Consider the following 11,200-nt stretch of genomic DNA (forward strand, 5'->3'; position numbering starts at 1 on the left):
AATTAACTTGCTGAGGCTCTACAGAAAATCATGGAATAGCAAGAACAGCATTCAGAGCTTCTGTTATCCTAGGAAATATTCTGTCCAATAGCTCCAGTTCATGTCACAGAGTTCATTTGTAGCCTGAAGTGTTAACAGAAATTAAGAAAAATATTGAACCTTACACATAATGCAAAGAAAATAAACTGTTAATAATTTACCAAACTGGTTTGTTCTTAAATATAGGTTGACATCTACTTTGAGAACAAAATGCACTATATTTTTTGCTATGGTCTTTAAAATCATTCCCAACAGCAACAGAACTCCAAATAAGAAAATGTCACTGGGGAAAATGATGAGAATGCAGAGATCCAGATTTACTTCTCTAAATACAAACCCTTATAATTGGATATATATTATGGGATACTTTCCCTGGGTGGGGATATTAAGAGTGATTTTAAATTTTCTTCTTTGAGCTTTTGGAGTAAAAAATTTTATAAAGAACATACATTTTTTTAATCAGAAAAAATATGAAAGTTATAAAGTGCTTATATATTCTTCTCTAATATATAGTAATTCCCCTTAAACATAATGTTCAGGCCTTAAATTTAGACATTAAAAATGCACCTCACATTTTAGAAAGCAAAAGCCCCAGTTGATCTGAAAAACAGCTCCAAGTCTTCCAAATTTGACTTATTCCCGGAGTACTGTTTATTGTAAATTGGAAATGTAATGCCAGGCAGATAAGTCATCATCTAACTAAAGTGAAACATAGAGAGGAATTATTTTTTAACAAGCAATTGGACTTGGAAAGAAAGGCATAGAGTAAGAGAAAACAACTGGAGAGGATTTGGGATTTCTTTGATGCCTGCAATATCCTATATGCAAACAGCAGTGAGAAATGGGCAATAATTAATTTTAAAAATCATGCCTGAAGTTCTGGTATCCTCTAAAATCTTAGAAATAAATATTATCAACATCCTTGAATATATTATTTCAGGAAAGACTTTAAATCATTCTGCCATAGATATGTGTCAGTAGGGCATTCTTCACAGAAATATCCTTTCTCCTACTACTCTCTCTGACTTTGGAAAGCTTGACCCAATTCTTAGGTCTCTGCCAACATGGAGTTAGTTGGTAGTCTCCAAGCCCTGAATAACACTAGCTAGACTAAGTAATTCCTTTGGGTATCATCTTTAAGCCTAAAGGTCTAAATCAAGAATAAAAGCAAAAGGAAATTCAAGCATGAAAGGAATTTCTGCCATCTTTTAAGTAGTGAGATGGGGCTATTAGAAACAATTGTTTGTGATGATACCAATAAGTGTGAGGTGTTTAATAGGAAATGGACTTAAATTTTAGATAATTAAAAACCACAATTTTCTTAGCATGTATTGCAATATCTTCTAAAAATAAATATGTTATAATTTGTTGAAAAATAAAAATAAAAATCTTTATGTAAAGCATGCACAATCCCTACAAAGGCACTTCAAGGTTATAAACGGGCCAACACATATGAAGGGACTGCCATCTAGTGGCTAAAGAAAAGATATATTTTTGTGTAGGACGGGGGTAAAAACTTGTTTAAGCAAATGTTAGTATTTCCCCATTATCCCATTTTATTAATCAAACACTTTTATCTTTATTTAGGAGTCAAAGAGGTTCAGATAAATAGATATATCTTGTGTTTTTAAATATATAAATGATTTTGCTGATTTTATTTTTTCTGTTTAACTGTGTAGGTCAATGTAAAAAATTTCTAAACTACAGAAAATTATAGAAAGTAAAATCTATAAGCCTGCCACCTAGAGACAACCATAGGTAACATTTTAATTAATTTTGTTCAAGTCCTTTTCTATGCATTCACAATTTTTCCTATAATTGACATCACAGAAAGTAATATATTTTGAGGAATACTTTAAAACATTAAAGTTACAAAATGTGTTTTTAACCATGTGATTAAAACCTGCTGTGGTTTGAGTGAGGTTCCTTCCCTGCAGGGAATAAAATATGCACATGCATGGATAAGTGAGAGAATACCTTATGTTAGAAATTGCAAGTGGCTCAATACTGTTAGAGAATAAAGTGAGAAATTTACAGTTCAGTGAGACTGTTAGGAAGAATTAACAGGAGTTGGAGAGGTATGGACCAAGCACCATGGGCATGTCAGTTGGATACATTGTCTGTTGATATGGATAACCACTGAGGAATTTTGGGTTGTGGACTGACATCATTGGATTTGCCTGCCATACAGTAATAGTAAAATAATTTGATATTAATATGGAGGTCAGACTGAAATAATGGTTCTCAAAGCCGGCTGCACTTTAGAACTACCTAGGAAGCTTTAAAAATGCTGATCCTCAGACTCCAATATAAACCAATTAAATCAGGATCCTTGGGAATGAGATTTTTTATAAAGTTTCCCAGATGGTATTATTATACAGCATGGGGTGAGAATCTCTAGACTAAAGAGAGATGAAACTAGATACAGAAGTACCACTTAGAAGGGTGTTACATTAGATCATGTGAAAAATGGTGTGTGCCTAAACGAGGTGAGTGACAGCATAAAGTTATTTAATTGACATAAGTTGATAATTGCACACAAGGAGTCAAAGATTATTCTCTAATGGTGCCTTGGTAAATGGTGATGTCAGCAGGAAATACAGCCAATTGGGCATGTATGTGGGAAGTGGGAAGTGGGGAGCATGTTAATCTTCCTTTAGATTCATCACCAGTGACACAAACACACTTAGATATATTTTTTGTTTTCCCTATTATAAACCCTTGGGTCAGCTAACTTATCTTAGCTCCACCCACCCTTTAATTACGTCCTGCGTAGTGGGGGACACCTGGACTCTGCAAACCACACAGTAGGCTCTTCCAGCAGGGGCAAGAAAGGAAATCTACAATACGAGAGGAAGAAGGGATTTGCTCTTTCCTGTTTGATTCTTGGGTGCTTTCTATCTGCTAGGGGTTCTACTAAAAATCACTCTGGCCACACTTGTTCACCCCTGCAGCAGTCACGCTTTTCTGTAGCAGCAGCTGAATCCAGTTCGCAATTTTTTAACACTTGCAGAACCAGCCTCATCGCCACCCCGCACAGACACCAGCACTAACTGGCTGGTCTCTGCTCCCCAGATGTCTAGGTTTCAACACCCCAGGGCCCCTTCTCTACGTTTCTCAGTTTTTCTCTTTGTTCCTTTAGGCCTATACCTGCTTCCACTAGACCTACCTTACAAAAGAGGCTTAAAAGAGTTCTTCAAGCTGAAATGAAAAGATGCTAATTAGTCACATAAAAACATACAACACCCTGGTAGAGGTGTGTTAGTACCTTAGACAGGAATATGATGGAGTGTTTACCACTTAACCCTAAATAAATGTTAAAGTATCAGAGTATTAAAAAAATAAGTATAGCTGCAATAATTTGTAAGGGATACATATTACAAAGGTGAGGTAAATTGACATTAAAAACATAGTTTTTGTATGCAATCGAAGTTAAATTGTTATCAGCTTAAAATAGACTGTTATATTTATAAGATGTTTGATAGAAGCCTCATGGTAATGACAAAGGATAAAGCTAGAGTAGATTCACCAAATATAAAGAGAAGGAAACCAAAGAATATCACATGGAAAATCATCAATTTCAAAAGAAAGCTGCAAGAGACAAAGAACAGAACAATGGACTTACAGAACAGCTCCAAAAACAATTAATAAGATGGCATCAGTAAGTCCTTACCTACACGTAGGCTCAAAGTAAAGGTATAAAAAATATGTTCCATGCAAGTAAAAACCAAAGAGGCAGGGGTAGCTAAACTTACATCAGACAAAATAGACTTCAAGCCAAAAATAATAATGAGAGACAAAGACGGTCATTATATAATGATAAAGGGGTAAATTCATCAAGAGGATATAAAGTTATAAATATATATGCACTCAAGTCAGAGCACCTAAATACATTAAGCAAATACTAACAGATCTGTGGGTAGAAATGGAAAACAATGTAGTAATAGTAGGGGACTTCAGTGCCCCACTTTCAAAAAATGATAGATCATCCAGACAGAAAATCAACAAAGAATCATTGGACTTGACCCATATTTTAAAGCAAAGGGACTTAAAAGACATATACAGAACATTTTATCCAACAGCAACAAAATAGTCTTCTCAGAGAGCACATGGAACATTCTCTAGGAGAGATCACATGATGTCACAAAACAAGTCAGAGCAAATTAAAGAAGATTAAAACTGTGTCAAGTATCTTTTCCAACCACAACTGTATGAAACTGGAAATAAATAATAGGAGAAAAGCTAGAAAATTCAGATTTTTTAAACTTATTTTATTTATTTGACAGAGAGACAGTGAGAGAGAGAACACAAACAGGGGGAGTTGGAGAGGGAGAAGCAGGCTCTCCGCCGAGCAGGGAGCCCAATGAGGGGCTCAATCCCAGGACCCTGGGATCAGGACCTGAGCCGAAGGCAGATGCTTAACGACTGAGCCACCAAGGCACCCCAAAAATTCACAAATTGATGGAAATTAAAAGATACTTTTGAATAATCAATGGTTCAAAGACAAAATCAAAAGGGAAATCAAAAAATACGTCAAAGAAAATGAAAATGGAAATAAAACATACCAAAATTTATGGGATGCAGCAAAAGCAGTTCTAAGAGGGAAGTTTACAGAAACATTAAGAAAAAAGAAAGATATAAGGGCACCTGGCTGGCTCAGTCAGTAGAGCGTGACTCTTGATCTCAGGGTTGTTGAGTTCAAGCCCCATATTGGGTGTAGAGATTACTTAAAAATAAAAAGATCTTGGGGCACCTGGGTGGCTCAGTCAGTTAGGCTCTGACTCTTGATTTCAGCTCAGGTCATGATCTCAGGGTTGTGAGATCAAGCCCCTCATCGGGCTCCACGCTCAGCACAGAGTCTACGTGATATTCTCTCTCTCTCTCTCCCTCTGCTCCTCCCCCTGCTCGCATGCTCTCTCTAAATAAATAAATAAATAAAATCTTTGAAAGAAAAAGGAAAAAGAAAGACATCAAGTAAAAAAAAAAACCTAACTTTGTTATGTCAAGGAACTAAAAAAAAAAAAAGAAAAAAGACAAAGTAAGTCCAAAGTTAGCAGAAGAAAGGAAATAGCAAAGATCACAGGAAAAAAAAAAGGGGGAAAGAAAGAAAAAATAAATAGAACTGAAAAGACCAATGAAACTCACAAACAAAATTGACAAACCTTAAGTACATTAAGAAAAAAGAGAGAGGACTCAAATAAATAAAATCAGAAATAAAAGAGGAGATACTGTAACATACTGTAACATACCACAGAAATAAAAAAGATCATAAGAGACTTTGAACATTTATCCATTTATATGCCAACAAACTGGATAACCCAGAAGAAATAGATAAACTCCTAAAACATACTTACCAAGATGGAATCATGAAGAAATATAAAATTGCAACAGACCAATTAGGAGTAAGGAGATTGAATCAGTAAAAAATTCTCCCAACAAAAAGCCTACTTACCAGATGGCTTCACTGGTGAGTTATACCAAATATTTAAGGAAGAATTAACACGAATCCCTTTCAAAATCATCTAAAAATTGGAGAGGAGGAGACACTCACACAGTCATTTTATGAGGCCAGCATTACCCTGATATGAAAGCCAGATAAGGACACTACAAGAAAACTAGACAAATATCCCTGATAAATATATATGCAAAATTCTTAACAAAATATTAGCAAATCAAATTCAATAGCACATTAAAAGGATCATACATTATGATCAAGTGGGATTATCCCTGGGATGCAAGGATAGTTCAACATATGCAAATCAGTAACTGTGATATATCACATTAATAGAATGAAGGATAAAATCATATGATCATCTCAATAAAGGCAGGAAAAGCATTTAACAAAATACAATATCCTTTCATGATAAAAATGTTCAATTTGGGTATAAAAGGAACCTACTTCTACATAACAAAGGCTTCATGACAAGCCCACAGCTAACATCAAACCCAATGATGAAAGGTTGAAAGCTTTCCTCTACAATCAGAACAAAACTACGGTGTGCACTCCCACCATTCCTATTCAACATAGTACTGGAAGTCCTAGCCAGAGCAATCAGGTAAGAAGCAATAAAAGGCTAATGAATCATTGAACACTACATCAAAGACTAATGATGTAATATATGTTGGCTAATTGAATTTAAAGATTTTATTTATTTAATAGAGAGCTAGAGAGGACACAAGTAGGCAGAGTGGCAGCAGAGGGAAAGGGAGAGGCAGGCTCTCCAGCTGAGCAGGCAGCCTGCTGCAGGGCTGGATCCCAGGACCCTGGGATCATGACCTGAGCCAAAGGCAAATGCTTAATGACTGCGCCACCCAGGTGCCCCTGGCTAATTGAATTTATTTATTTATTTTTTAAATTTAATTTTATTATGTTACGTTAATCACCATACATTACATCATTAGTTTTTGCTGTAATGTGCCATGATTCATTATTTGCACATAACACCCAGTGCTCCATTCAATACGTGCCCTCTTTAATACCCATCACCAGGTTAACCCATTCCTCCACCCCCTCCCCTCTAGAACCCTCAGTTTGTTTCTCAGAGTCCATATTCTCTCATGGTTCGTCTCCCGCTCTGACTTCCCCCCCTTCATTTTTCCCTTCCTACTATCTTCTCTCTCTTTTTTTTTTTAACATATAATGTATTATTTGTTTCAGAGGTACAGGTCTGTGATTCATCAGTCTTACACAATTCACAGTGCTCACCATTGGCTAATTGCATTTAAATAAATAAAATAAACTAAAATAGCACAGAGTTCCTATAAAAAAAATCAAAGTCATTCAAAACAGGAAAGAAGAAATAAAATCATCTTCGTTGGGGATGATATGATTTCATATATAGAAAATCCTAAAGACTCCACCAAAGAACTGATAGGACTAATTAATAAATTCAGTAGAGTTGCAAGATACAAAAACAACATACAGAAATCATTTGCATTTCTATACATTAACAATAAAACTTATGAAAAAGAAATAAAGAAAATAATCCCATTTACACTTACATCAAAAACAATAAAATACTTAGGAATTAAGTATTTATTTAACCAAGGAGGTAAAAGATCTATATACTAAAGACTTTGATTAAAGAAGTTGGAGAAGACACAAACCAGTGAAAAGATATTTCACAGTCACAGATTGGAAAAATTAATATGATTAAAATGTCCATACTACCCAAAGCCATCTATAGATTCAATGCAATCTCTATCAAATTTCCAATGGCATTTTTCACGGAAATAGAAAAATAAAATCCTAAAATTTGTATGTAATCACAGAAGACCCCAAGTAGAGGTAACAATCCTGAGAAATAAGGACAAAGCTGGAGGCATTGAACTTCCTGATTTCAAACTATACTACAAAGCTATAGTAATCGAAACAGTATGGTACTAGCATTAAAAACAGGCATATAGATCAATGGAACAAAATTAAGAGCCCAGAAATAAACCTTTGTATATAGAGTCAACTAATACTTGATGAGGGAGCTGAGACTAGACAATGGGGAAAAGACAGACTACTCAATAAATGATGTTGGGAAAACTGAATAATCATATGCACAATAATGAAATTAATTTGAGATGGTTTAGGGACTTAAACATAAGAACTAAAGTGATAAAACTAGAAAAAAATAGGGACACCTGGGTGGCTCAGTTAGTTAAGCGTCTACCTTCAGCTCAGGCCATGATCCCAGAGTCCTGGGATGGAGCCCTGAATCTGTTTCCTTGCTCAGTGTGGAGTCTGCTTCTCCCTCTCCCCCTCCCCACTGCTCACTCCCTCCCTCTCAAATAAATAAATAAAATCTTAAAAAAAAAAAACAAACTAAAACAGGATGAAACTCCTTGACTTTGGTCTTGGCAATGATTTTTTGGATATGACACCAAAAGCATAAGCAACAGAAGCAAAAATTAGTATGTGAGACTACATCAAACTAAAACACATCTGCACAGCAAAAGAAATAACAAAATGAAAAAGCAACCCATGGAATGGGAGACATATTTGCAAACCATATATCAGATAAGGAGTTAATACTCCAAATACATAAAGAACTCAAACAATTCAATAGCAAAAACTCAATCTAATTTAAAAATGGGCAGAGGAACTGAATAAACATTTTTTCAAAGAAGGAATACAATGGCCACCAGTTACATGAAAATGTACTCAACATCACTAATCACGAAGAAAATGCAAATCAAAACCATAATAAGATATCATTTCCCAAATCTGTTAGAATTGGGATGCCTGGGTGGCACAGTCAGTTAAGCCTCTGCCTTCGGCTCAGGTCATGATCCCAGGGTCCCGGGATCCCCGCATCAGGCTCCTTGCTCAGCTCTGCTTGCTGCTCCCCCTGCTTGTGCTCTCTTTCTCTCTGACAAATAGATAAAATCTTAAAAACAAAACAAAACAAAACAAAAACCATTGTGGCAATGGCACTGAATAAAAATAGAAAAAAGGAACAAAATAATAGTCCATATACAGAAAAATCTAATTAATGACAGGGCAACACTGTGGATTAGAGGGGAAAGAATAATATTAATAAAGTTCTTGATGGAGATTGGAGGCAGATATTTCCCTAGTTCAGCTTCCAGATGAGGACACAGTGGGCCCACACCTTGATTTCAGCCTTTAAAATAGTGACCAGAAGTCCCAGTTAAAACATGTTGGGCTCCTAATACACAGAAACTGTGGGATAACAAATTTGTGAAATTTCAAGCTGTTAATTTTTAAAAATTGAGGTATAATTGACATATAATAGTTTCAGGTATACAACATAATGATTCGATATTTGTGTATATTGCAAAATGATCACACCCTTTGAATATGCAATACAGTATTATTAACTCTAGTTGCCATACTGTACATCACATCTCCATGGCTTATTTATTTTAGAACTGGAATTTTGTACCTTTTGACCCCCTTCACCCATTTTGCCCCCTCCCCTTTTCTCCATGCTCCACCCCCATCTTTGGACACCACCAATCTGTTCTCAGTATCTATCAGCTTGTTTTCCTTTTTTAAATTTAGATTCCACATATAAGTGAGATCATAGAGTATTTATCTTTCTCTGCCTTAGTTAACTTAGCATAATGCCCTCGAGTTCCATCCATGTTGTTACAAATTGCAAGATTTCATTCTTTATGGCTGAATAATATTCCATTATACATCTATACCACATTACATATATATCACATTTTGTTTACCCATTGATCCATGGATGGACACTTTGGTTGTTTCCGTATCTTAGCCATTGTAAATAATGCTACAATGAACATGGGAGTACAGACATCTCTTCAAAATACTAATTTCATTTTCCTTGAATATATACTCAGAAGTGAGCTTACTGGATCATAGAGTAGTTCAATTTTTTTTTTTCTTTTAGAAAACTCCATACTTTTTTCCATAGTGGTTATACCAATTTACATTTCCACCAACAAGGCACAAATGTTCCATTTCCTCCATATCCACACCAACAACTGTTATTTCTTCTCTTTTTGATGATAGCCATTCTAACATATTTTTTTCCCCAAGATTTTATTTATTTGACAGAGAGAGCACATGCACAAGCAGGGGAGTAGCAGAGGGAGAAGCAGGCTTCCCACTGAGCAAGGAGCCTGATGTGGGACTCGATCCCAGGACACTGACCTGGGCCAAAGGCAGATGCTTAACCGACTGAGCCACCCAGGCATCCCACCAATTTCAATTTGAAATTGAAAAAAAAAAATCATGATATTTAGATAAGTCTTCTCCCTTGTTTTTCTTCTTTTAGAGTGTGTCAGCTAGTTTTGGTCTTTTGCTATTCTATATATTAGCATTAGTATGTCAAGTTTCATTTTCAACAACTGGGACTTTTACTTGGAATTGTATTGAATCTGTGTATCAGTTTGGAAATATTTTAGTTTGCTCTCTTTCAATTGCCCACTCAGATTTATGGTTAGAACCCCCATTTTCTCCCTGGGTTTCACCATTTCTTGCTGGTTACTTTTTTTTTTTTTGAGAGCGAGAGAGTGAGAACACATAAGGGGTGAAGTGGAGGAGGGACAGAGGGAGAAGGGAATCTTAAGTAGGCTCCACAATCAATGTGGAGCCCCACACTGGGCTTGATCTCAAGACGCTGAGGTTATGACCTGAGCCAAAATCAATAGTCAGAGGCTTAAGTGACTGAGCCACCCAGGTGCCCCGTTATTGGTTACTTTTGATCCTCACTACATCTTGGTAAATGATCTGTTCATTAAACTCTCAATTTCTACATTTCAATGTGCCAGATTTTTTTTCTGCTGGGAAACATACTTGGTCAGATTTAATTTCAAGTACTCTTTATGTCTTGATGCTATTTTATATGGCGCATTCTAAAATTACATTTTGTTTGTTGCTAGTTATAGAAATTCAATTAGTTTTGCAATACTTTTTTTAAATATCCAGCAACCGGGGCGCCTGGGTGGCTCAGTCGTTAAGTGTCTGCTCAGGTCATGATCCCAGGGTCCTGGGATCAAGCCCCGCATCGGGCTCCCTGCTCAGCGGGAACCCTGCTTCTCCCTTTCCCACTCCCCCTGCTTGTGTTCCCTCTCTCGCTGTATCTCTCTCTGTCAAATAAATAAATAAAATCTTTAAAAAGATAAATAAATAAAAATCCAGCAAACTTGCTAAACTTTCATTACTTCCAATAATTTATATTAGATCTTTAAAACATTTTTCTTTATATATAATCTCCATAAATAATCTTTATATCATTACAGATTTGTAACTTTCAACACTTATGCCTTCTTGGATTATCTAAACATCTAATAGAATACTGTGTTGGAGTGATATTACATTAATTGCATTAATCTGTCTTCTAATATTAAACTCCCCTTGAAGCCCATACCATTGATCAGGATGCATAATACTCTCAAAAATCACAATCCAAATGAGGAGGAAGTACACTTTTTAAAAACCAATTTTCCCGTTTCCTTTTTTTTTTAAAATTGAAGTATCATTGACATACAATGTTATATTAGCTTCAGATGTACAACATAATGACATGACAATTCTATACATTATGCAATGCTCACCACCATAAGGATAGTTACATCTGTCACTACATAAAGTCATACACATTCTTTAGAGACATATCAGTTATATGCTTATCTACACACAATACGCAGCAAATGGATATATATTAATATTTTACTG

Source organism: Halichoerus grypus, chromosome 6, assembly GCF_964656455.1.
Source record: "Halichoerus grypus chromosome 6, mHalGry1.hap1.1, whole genome shotgun sequence".
Classification (NCBI taxonomy): domain Eukaryota; kingdom Metazoa; phylum Chordata; class Mammalia; order Carnivora; family Phocidae; genus Halichoerus; species Halichoerus grypus.